The sequence below is a fragment of the Pavona decussata genome, unplaced genomic scaffold (assembly GCF_977016875.1).
Source record: "Pavona decussata unplaced genomic scaffold, jaPavDecu1.1 SCAFFOLD_366, whole genome shotgun sequence".
Taxonomy (NCBI): Eukaryota; Metazoa; Cnidaria; class Anthozoa; order Scleractinia; family Agariciidae; genus Pavona; species Pavona decussata.
Genome location: NW_028145742.1, coordinates 594,707 through 607,037, shown reverse-complemented (window position 1 = coordinate 607,037; position 12,331 = coordinate 594,707).

The following is a 12,331-nucleotide window of genomic DNA, read 5'->3' as shown; positions in this document are numbered from 1 at the left end:
ACAATGATAAAACATATTTTATTCATCCAACATTTGAAAATTACGGAGCCTCAGTTGATGGTTATATAATCAATCGAAAAAGATTAGAACCTAGAAAAGGATATTTGTCTGAGAATGGCTATTATATAATTTCTCCGGGACGTAACAATACATGCCCCGCTCATCGATTCGTCTATGAGGCCGTAAATCAGACACATATTTCTCCTGGATTGCAAATAAATCACATTGATTCCAATCGCCAGAACAATTCAATTGTAAATTTGCAACTGGTTACAGCCTCTGAAAATATGAAACACATGCACAAAGCCAGAAAAGAATTTTTTAACAGCTCATACTCTGAAGAAGAATTGCAAACAGTCAATAGATTAATGGAATTTCCACCAATGGAAGACAATGATTGTGAGTTTACACGCACAGAAAATAAAATAATCAATAAGATGTTTTACAGAATGTGTAACGATTTGGATGACATTAATTTTCCACTTTACAATGATTAATCATCAATGAATTCAAGGGTTGTTTGGCTATGTTTTGATTTGACTATGAATAATGGGGTTTTGGAGGGTAATTTGGACATGAATTTGAAAACCAAAACTACTTAAGAACATGGTGATAGATACTATTGTACAGAAAATGAGTGAGAAAAAAAATAAAAAATCAAAAATCGCAAACATGAATTTTTCTGCCAGTGAAAATTCATCAACGCAAATTCTGGCAACAAATACTGTTTTTCATGATGGAAAAACATATTTTATTCATCCAATTTACACAAATTATGGATCTTCAACTGATGGATATATAATCAATCGAAAGAGATTGATTCCAAGAAAAGGAATATTACATTTAACTGGGTATTTGCAAACAACTGTTCGCAACCAAAATGGAATCAAAAATTTTTATGTTCACCGATTTGTTTACGAATGTTTTAATGGTCCAATTTCTGATGGAATGCAAATTAATCACAAAGATTCAAATAAACAAAATAATTGTATAAACAATCTTGAGCTTGTAACACGGCAACAAAACATGATATACAAAGGAAAAATTAGACTTGGTAAACAAAAATCAAAAAAGCAAAATGTTCCAACTAAATGTGAAAAATTTCATTATCATCATATTTTTACCAACTTTGGAGCCAACAAATTTGGGCAAATATACAATAAAAAAACCAAGAGAGTTTCAATTGGAATAAAAAAATTTGATGGTTATTTTAATATAACATTATCACAAATTGGTTTACAAAGAAAAACTATTGATGTTCACCGATTTGTTTACGAATGTTTTAATGGTCCAATTTCTGATGGAATGCAAATTAATCACAAAGATTCAAATAAACAAAATAATTGTATAGACAATCTTGAATTAATGACTCGGTCAGAAAATGCTAAACACGCTCATGAAGCCAAGAAATACAAAACAAAGATTGAAATTGAAACTGAAAAACCAATTAAATCAATCAAAATGGAAATTAAATTGGAGAAATCAGACGACGAGTTTACAGAAGATGAAAAACAATTAATTGATAAAAAATATAACGCAATTATTGAAAAAATCAAAATGGGTAAATTTCCATACAAAAAACAACTTCAAGAACATTTACCAAACATGGAATTTTGGTGATTTTTGTAGTTTAGTTTGTAGTTAGTGACCTTAGATTTCATGAAAAATAAATGGAATTTGAGGCCATGTTGCCACAAAACAGAAACAAATCAACGAAGCCGTCAGTCCTTCCACAGATGACTGACATGGATGTTGCCTCCAGTCTTCATCCATTAGCAAATCTGGAATCACAAAATAAAAATAATCTATCTATAAAATATATGGATAAAAATAATCTATCCAAATTGACGAAAGATCAATTAATTGAATTATTAATCGCTAAACAAAAACCGGTTCCAATGCCGAGAACCAAGAAAGTGAAACCAATACCCTATCCACGAAAATCTGTCAAACAAATGGTAAAAGAGTACGAGAATACAATCATCAAGCCGCCAATGCAATTTAGAGATGGGCCTCAACCTATGCCGAGAAACAACATAATTCCACCTCCGATTCAATTTGCTGATAAACCCAAAGCAGCACCAAGAATGAAGAAAATGGCTCCAGTTCCAACACAAAGAACTCAAATCACAGAAGTTGCAAGAGCATTCAAGGGATATAACAAATCTTATGAAGTTGGAATTAAAAATGAAACAGATCCTTTGATTCAAATGAGTTCAACCAGATTAGCGATAGCTCATTTTATGAAACAATTATTAACTCAAATAAAAGGAATTAAATTTATTGAAACTTTGACAATTTATTTTGAACAACAAAAAGGAAACCAAACTGTCTCCAGAATTGGATATTTTAATAGTAAACCAAAAACAATAACTAATGCCAATGATTTTCAAGAATCTTTGGATGTTAATGTTGAACAAATTATGAATGATATTCACAAATGGATTAGTGAAGGTTCAGCTTGGATAATTAAATCAATCAATGGACATTACATTAATATTATCAAATATGAGCCTCTTACTGGAAGTTCTTACATCAAACTTCCAACTGAATTACAAAATAGTAAACATGGATTGATTAATCTAAAGAATAAAGACAATGAATGCTTTCGTTGGTGTCACGTTAGACATTTGAATCCACGAGAAAATAATCCACAACGAATCAAAAAAACTGACAAAGCATTTGTCAAAAAATTGGATTATCAAGGAATTGAATTCCCTGTTTCAGTCAAACATTATAACAAAGTTGAAACACAAAACAATATTAACATCAACGTATTCGGTTATGAAAACAAACAAACTTATCCAATTTATGTATCCAAAGAAAAGTTTGAGAATGTGATGAATCTATTGCTAATCTCAGAAGATGAAAATAAACATTACTGTCTTATCAAAGATTTTAATCGATTTATGCACCACAAAACCAAATCACATCAAAGAAAACATTTTTGTATGCATTGTTTGCAATGTTTTTCATCAGAACGAGTTTTAACCAAGCATCAGGAAGTATGTATTGAAATCAATGGTGAACAATCAATCAAAATGCCCGAAGTTGGTTCCAAAATAGAATTCAAAAATTTTAATAAACAAATGCAAGCGCCATTCGTGATTTATGCTGATTTTGAAGCAATCACTGAACCAATTCATGGTTGTAATCAATCTAACCAACAATCTTTTACTGAAGCTTATCAAAAACACACTGATTGCGGTTATGGATACAAAGTTGTTTGCTGCTATGATGACAAATATTCAAAACCAATAAAATATTATCGTGGAGAAAAAGCTGTTTACAAATTTATGCAAGCAATGCTTGATGAAGTCAAATATTGCAGACAAACTATTAAATACAAATTCAATAAACCATTAGTTATGTCTCCAGAAGATGAATCCAATTTTCGGAAAGCAACATCTTGCCACATTTGTTGCAAACAATTCACAAAAAATGATAGACGTGTTAGAGACCATTGCCATATTACTGGAAAATTCCGTGGCTCAGCCCATAATCAATGTAACAGGGATTTTACAATAACTAACAAAATCCCTGTAATATTTCATAATTTGAAAGGATATGATAGTCATTTTATAATGCAAGAAATTGGTAAAATTATTGAGACCAATACTTATGTGGATAAAAAAGGTGAAACCAGACAACACAAAATCAATGTGATTCCAAATAACATGGAGAAATACATGGCATTCATGTTGGGTTATAATTTAGTATTTATCGACAGTCTTCAGTTTATGAATCAATCATTGGCAAATCTTGTAAAGAATCTACCAGAAGATGCCTTCAAATATACCAGTGAAGTTTTCAAAGGTCGTAAATTACAATTAATGAAACAAAAAGGAGTTTATCCGTATGATTATATGAGTAATTTTGATAAATTCAATGATACTCAATTACCAACCAAAGATGAATTTTACAGTCAAATGAATAATACAAATATTACAGATGAAGAATACAGTCATGCACAAAATGTTTGGAATACATTTCAATTGAAAACCATGGGCGAATACCATGATTTATATCTCAAATCTGATGTATTATTGCTGGCTGATGTTTTTGAAAATTTCAGGAAAACATGTTTGGAATACTATAGATTGGATCCTTGTCATTATTTCACATCTCCAGGATTGAGTTGGGATGCAATGTTGAAAATGACTGAAGTCAAACTTGAATTAATCACGGATATTGATATGTATCAATTTGTTGAAAAGGGCATGCGTGGAGGAATCAGTTACATAGCCAATAGATACGGCAAAGCTAACAACAAATACATGCAAAATTGGAATCCAAATGAACCCAGTAAACATATCATGTATTTGGATGCAAACAATCTATATGGATGGGCTATGTCACAACATCTTCCAACTGGGAATTTCAAATGGTTGAATAAACAGCAAATAAAAAACATTAATTGGAAAACGATTCCCAAAGATAATAAGACTGGATATTTATTGGAAGTTGATTTGGAATATCCTCATGAATTACATGACCTGCATAATGATTATCCATGTGGCGCTGAACAAATCAAAGTGGCACCAAATATGCTGTCAGAATATTGCCAAAGAATTGCAGAAAAATTTGGAATAACAAGTGGACAAGTCAAAAAACTGATTCCAACATTGGCAAACAAATCAAAATATGTATTACATTATCGTAATCTGCAATTGTATCGTGAATTGGGTTTGAAATTGACTAAAATATACCGTGTATTATCCTTTAATCAAAGTCCTTGGTTGAAGACATACATTGATTTCAATACACGACAAAGAACTAATGCAAAGAATGCTTTTGAGAAAGATTTTTTCAAACTGATGAACAATAGTGTCTTCGGTAAAACAATGGAGAATATCAGAAAACGGGAAGACATTAAACTGGTGACTAATGAGAAACAATTATTGAAAATGACTTCCAAACCAACATTCATCAATAGCAAAATCTTTAATGAAAACTTGGTTGCAGTCCATAAAATAAAGGAATCGTTGACACTCAACAGACCAGCCTATGTTGGTATGTGTATCCTTGATTTGAGCAAAACATTGATGTACGATTTCCATTACAATTTCATTAAAAAGAAGTATGGTTCAAAAGCTAAGTTACTGTTTACGGATACAGACAGTTTGACATATGAAATTGAAGCCGAAGATGTGTATCAAGATTTTTGGAATAAAAAAGAAATGTTTGATAACTCGGATTATCCATCAAATCATCAATTTTATGACTCCACAAATAAAAAAGTTATTGGAAAATTCAAAGATGAAGCCGCTGGTGTACCCATTACTGAATTCGTTGGATTGAGATCCAAAATGTATTCATATATCAAAGAAAACAACAATGGTGGAAAAACAGCCAAAGGAATCAAAAAGAATGTGATCAAAAATGATATTCAACATTCTGATTACAAAGATGTGTTGTTTAATGAGAAACAATTATTTCACCAAATGAAAACAATCAGAAGTAACCATCATGAACTTGGTAGTTACACCATCAACAAGACATCGTTGTCATGTTTTGATGATAAACGATATTTGTATCCTGATGGAATACACTCATTGGCCTATGGTCATTATGCTATCCAATGATAGTATCAACTTGTGATCAAAACATTGCAACAAAAACTTGTGACAAAACTTGGTTTTTATTTGTTTTTTGATAAATATTTGATTTGAACACTTTGACTCATCTTTTGTGATGAGATATTTAATTTTACTGTTTTTGGAGAAAATTTGGTTTCAATATCTTTACAATTATTTGGTTTGTTTTTTGTCAAATATTTGATTTCGAGACTTTGTATCATCTTTTGTGGTTTCAATATTTTCGAAAACATTTTTGTGTAATTATATTATATACTATATTTATACAAAAATGAAATCCAAAATATTGAAAAAACCAAAAGATGTTTCCAAGCAGGTGGAATCATCTCTGTGCCAATTCCTGCATTGCAAAGATGAATGTGAATTTTGTGGATATCATGATGAATCCAAAGTTGAGAAACAACCATCAATGCCTGATTGTTGTGGATCACAGAATTTGAAAAACATGGAATGTCAATTAACGTGTGTTGCTTGTGGACAGGTTGTTGGTGAAGAATACAAAACAGAATACATCAATTTTCATGTCAATTTGTTCAAAATATACAAGAAAACAGTGTATAATAGAAAATACCATTTGTCGCATACATTAGATAAAATTATTTTGAAAAACAAAATTGAAATCAGTTGTTCAACCAATTTCAAAATTCATAAAATATTCGTTGAAATAAACAAAATACTGCCACAAATCAATGGTAAAAGAAAGAGAATAATCAGTTTGAAATATCTTTTGCATAGAATATTGCAATTGATGAAAATTGATTCTTCCCAAATTGAGTTGACAAAATCCAAAAAAACAATGAAATTATACAATGTTTATTGGGATAAAATTATGAATATTATTGGACCTGAAATAATACGTATAATCAATCAAACATAAGTGAATATCTGATATTTTTTATCATATTTGTTACCCCATTTATCGACAATCGGCGAATTATCCAAAATGAAATCATCATTTTGAGTAAGCTTGTTTGTCAAATCATCTCTATCAAAATGTCCATTTCTCATTATTTCTTTTATTTCATTTAATAAATGTCCGTAAGTTTGAAAAGCATATTGGCATTGATAAAGTTTGATTTCAACTTTTTTATGCTTCATATAAGCTTGAATTATGACAGACACCGATGATATTGCCAATAATGAAGCTCCACTGGTTGCAACCGATGATGCAATACCACCAGTTGCAAATACAATGGATGAAATATTACCAGCAAACTCCCATTTTTTGAATCTTTTGTATGCACTTTTGTACATCCACATCTTTTTGTGATATGACATGTAATAAGCTTTCAATTCATCAATTTCTTCTTTTGATAATTGATTTGAAATATGATTGAAATCAATTATTAATCTCTTCTTTTGCATATATTATATGGTTATCTTATTTTTGATGCAATAATAGAGACCAGTTATTTGGCCCAAAAACATGCATTTTTTCATCCAAGGATATGTTTTTGTTGCAGAAATTGTATACATATAACCTTTACCCTTTCCATATCTGTTGTAAAATTGACCATAAGCATCATGCAATATTCCATGAGACCTGATATATGGATGCCAACCAAATAATCGATGGAGAATAGCTGTTAACCATCCATCTCCAGGCCCAATTAATCCGATTCCATCATGAATTAACTCTTTGTAAACTTCATCAGGTAAACCTGTGTTGTAATGTTTTTCATACAAATATGTGAATATTACGATACTTTTTATCATGCATTCCTGTCTGGGTAATATTGGAAGACTCAATTTACGGTGAAAATCTATCATCGATGTTCGAATGTGTTCTTGCAATTCTGACAATTCTTTCATTATACAATTTGATTACAATATTTTTATAAAATAAAGTAACGGAGTCCACGACCTAGTGGTTATTGTCAGGTAATTGTATCCTAATATATTCAACAAAATACTTCATTGTCCAATCAGATGGATGATTGTTGAAGTAGCAATAATAGTTTTCAAATGACACATCAAAGAAGAATTCCAATTGATCAAATGATGATGACACCAAACCGGATTTAGAATGATGATATCTGTCATTTCTCCTGATATATGTGTTTGTCACAATAATCTCTTGCAATGTATTGATTCCTTTAATGTCATCTTTACTCAATAATTTTATCCATTTGTAATTTGTTTTTGGTATTGTACCACTTTTTCTTCCTATTCTCATTGCAACTTGATTGTTGAGAAACGTTACAGCTTCCTGAGCTTGTTGAGCTTTAAACTGAGCCAGAGCTTGTTGTATTTGTGTTTCAATATATGGTTTGATGATGTCTTCATTGTTGTTAATTAATTGTTGGAGTGAAATTGCATGATTTGAATTAACTCCATCTTTTATCACCAAATGTCTGTTTTCTGTATCCAAATGACCATCATCATTCAGATGTATTGGTTCTCTATATTTGAATCCATCTGGTAAGTTGTCATAAGTTACTGTGTATTCTATTTTATCTCCATTTTCATCAAGAATATGGTTTCCATTTTCATCTTCAACGTATGGCATTATATTAATAGTGTTGATAAATAAATTTCAAAAGTTCCTGTGACTTCTTGGTTTATAATTGGAGAAGTAAACCCTGGTCTTCTTTTAAAAATCCCCATTTGAATTATCATGGGTTTGATTGTTGTATTTGTAGTTACAAAATTTCTCCCAATTTTCATATTAAATTGTATTAAATGGGAAAATAAAGTTTTACTGTTAGCAATAGCGATAAAAGAAACTTGGTAATGATTTTTTGTATTAATTACAATATTTTTTATTTTAACCGGGCCTAATGTTCCAAATTGGAAACCATGAACATTTTCAAAAACTCCATTTTTTATGTTGCCGTTAACAACACTTGAAGTTTCAATATTTGACAACCAACTTTTATTGACAGCATGATATCTTTCAAAATAATCAGAGTATAATACTTTCAATTCAAAAGTTCCATTAACAGCAGTTCCTGCTCCAATATTATCCAATATTGACATAGAATCAATACTGACAAATTTTCTTGATTTGGGCAAATCAAATGTATTGCTTCCACTTATTATGTTTCCAATTCTGTGGTATGTGTCAGTGTTGGTTGTTTCACCTTGTTTTTTCCCATTTATCAAAATTTGTGCATTTGCAACTTGTTGATTGCTTTGGAAAACAACGGAGTATAGATTGAAAAAGTTATTTCCATCAGCAGCGATTTGAAAATTATTTGTTGGATTTGTTCTTTGGAAAACACCACTGGCAATAGTTCCAGTGTATTTCGTTTTGAATAAGTTGGTAAAATAACCCAAATTCATTGCTTCAGAATCAAATATCGGATTTAATAAACCAGAAATAATCTTATTATTCATATCCATATTGACTTTCATCTCCATATCTCCATTTTTATATTCAAACATTACATTGTCCAAGCCGTCATACACTCCTGGATAAACGCTATCTGACCAATCTTTGACACCGTAAACAACCAGATGACATTGTACTGGAGTCGCTGTAGCTGTTCCATGCATCGTCAAATAGATGTAATTTGGAGTTTGTTTGCTGTTGTTATTGAATTGAACCAATAGCTTGCTATAAGCAGTGAAATCACGCTGTACAGCTTTGTGGATGTATGCTTCAGAAGCAGTACATGATAATTGAATATTAGTCATTTCCGGTGGGTAGAATTCAAACACAATTGTGTATGTTCCAATAGCAAGAGTATAAATATTGAAACCTATCCTTGATCTGTAATCATTACTTCCACTGTCTTTAATCAATGTGATATCATAAGCTTTTTTATTCTGATGTGGGGATTGATTGAAAGCAGCTATTCCATACACTGTGATATTGTATTCTGAACTGCTTTCATCGGTATCTGTAAGATATTTGAATTCATTTGTTTTATGGCTGCTGACAAGATGACTTTGCTCCAATTTGTCATCAAAATATTTTTTGGTAGTAGCATCATTATCATCAGTTGGTTGAGCCATATCTTTGATTTGTTTATTATTCATATCAAGGTTTCCAGTCATTGCAACACTTCCATCTTTTTTCAAATATACACTCAAATCACTTCCAACAGATGGTATTTTAGCTATTTCTGTATCAACATATGCTTTAGTGGAAGCATCATTGGGATTGGAAGGATTTCCAAGAACGATTATTTTATGACCTCTCATATCTAATTCACCACCAAGAGCATTCGGTGTTAACCTGTTGAGAAAGTTATGATCAACGTAGTGTTTATTAACAGCATCGTTATCATCAGTTGGTTGAGCCATATCTTTGATTTTATGATTGTCCATATCGAGGTCACTATTGGAGACTTTTTGTAAATATTTAGTATCACAGAAACCTAAATTAACAACATCATATGTATTTTGTATATTGGCTCCAAGATTAGTAATTTGTTGATTACCCATATCCAGATTTCCAGTCATTTCAACAGTGCCATCTTTTTTCAAATATGTAGACAAATCAGGTGATGGTATTTTTTTAATCTCATCATCGACATATTTTTTATTCGCCGCTTGATCGTTATTATCAGGTTTTAAAACACTAATATCAAAAAATGTTTTCCGTCCAGTAATATGTTGTTCTGTTGATGTAACCATTATTTCACTTTTAGCTCGTCCACCATGGCCATCAAAGTTTTTCAAATCTGGTATATTAAGATGAATGTTTTCATAAGACTGATGCTCAGTCAATAATCGAACATCATTGGAGCTGCCAGCACCGTCTGGCGTGTCTTGTAGATAAATACTATTGGTATGAACACTTCCACTGTTGCTGTAAATTACTGCTTTATTAGCTCGCACATCACCAGGAGCATTATCCAACAATTGTATTTGGCTCTTTGTGACAACATCATTGGGATCAGCTCCTTGTTTAACATTAACAAGTTTTTTGTTTTGTATATCATAATTTCCATTTGGGGTTAATTTAAACCCTATTCCTTGAGGCCCAGCGGCTCCTTGAAGAGGAACCGTTGTGAAAGAAGACGATGAACTATGTTCGTTGAATATTCCCATTTATATCATTTGGTTATATTGTTCCATAAAAATTCCTGTTAATTCTCTTCATGGGCTTATCAACATATAGAAATGAAAATGGCTCTTTGGTTGCTTTAATGTATTTATCCTTTTCGACACCCAACTCACGGGATATCAGACCTCTTTCATTGCTGCTAGGAAAGTCATAGACACAGAAATGAGAGCAATTGAGTCGAATATCTTTTGGTGTTTTGTAGAACGATTGGCTCAGATAAATAACAGAGCAGTTCTTTTGTCTGCCACGAATAAAATAATCAATCAATGGTTTCTGGTTTTTTTCACAAATAAAGTCATCAAATATTACTATCTTCTGGGCATCTTCATCCTTCAATTCCTCTACTGGAATTATATCATCATTGCTACAAACAAGGACATTATACCCGACACTATTTGATATATCAGTCAATGTTTGTAGCATATCCTTGTATTTTTGTTGCTCCAAATTTTTGGCATATAAATGTATTCTATCATAATACAAAAGCGGTTTCATCAGCATATGGTACAATAAATTTGTCTTTCCAGATCCTGAATTACCACATATTAACATCCGAAACGTGTCACTTGGCATGTAACCATACAATCTTTTGAAATTAGTGTTTTTATCATGTCTATCATAATTTGGGATTTCCATGTATATCAATACATTATATAAGTTAATAATATAATGGATCTACAAAGATTAAAACAATTATCTGAAGCCAAGATTAAGGCTGGAACAATAACCAAACAAGTTAGAGATACATTGAAGGAGTACAAGCATGATAAACAAGATTTACAACAAGGTTTATCAGAAACTTTCAAACCAATTATTAAAGCTCAAGAGGAAACAAAACAAACAATTGATGAAAAACAAGACAAACTGATTGAACAATTGGAGAAAAACCAAAAAGCGTTGACTTCAGGTTTGGAAGACATTGCTATGTTAACTTATCAACCAGAAACAAAACCACCAGAAGCAAAGCTACCAATTGGCTATAAACCATTAATGATGTCACCTGATGTTGAATCAAATTTGGATGCTGGTTTTGATATTGATGAAATCCAAAAATTGATGCAATACGATCTTGCACCTCCGAGTTCTGTTCTCCAAGCTTCTATGCAAGGAGATATTGACATCAAGGATTACGATGCTAATATTGGCAAAATGTTGAAAAAACTTGGAACAAAGAAGGGACCTTTATCCAAGGGCCAAGGAAAGACCAAGAATAAAGACAAAATTGATAAAATAGATGAAGATATAAAATTATTGCAAAAATACAAAGGGCGCATTAAAATAATCCCAGAAGGAATGAAAACCATCAAAAAAGGTTCTGGTTATACGCAACCAAAGAGAAATGCATACAAAATATCATCTTCTGGGAAATATGGTGGACTGATGATTGATATTCCAAAATTAATGGGACAACTCAGACTTGTGGCAACAAAAGATAAACGCAAAGTTATGGACAAAAAGGTTGATTTCGATACAATCGATTTATTGACCAAGAGATTTAATTCAAAGAAGAAATACAGCGATATTGCCAAAATGGTATTCGATGAATTGAACCAACTCAGTGAGATTCCAATCCATAAATCCAGCAAAAAATTCAAGAAATTGGGCTCTGGTGTTGTTTATTTCAATGATGCTAATGATTTGATTGACAGAATGGAATTGCTTGGTGGATCCATTTTGGCTGGCAATAATGGAGTCAAAGAGGAATTTTCACAAATAG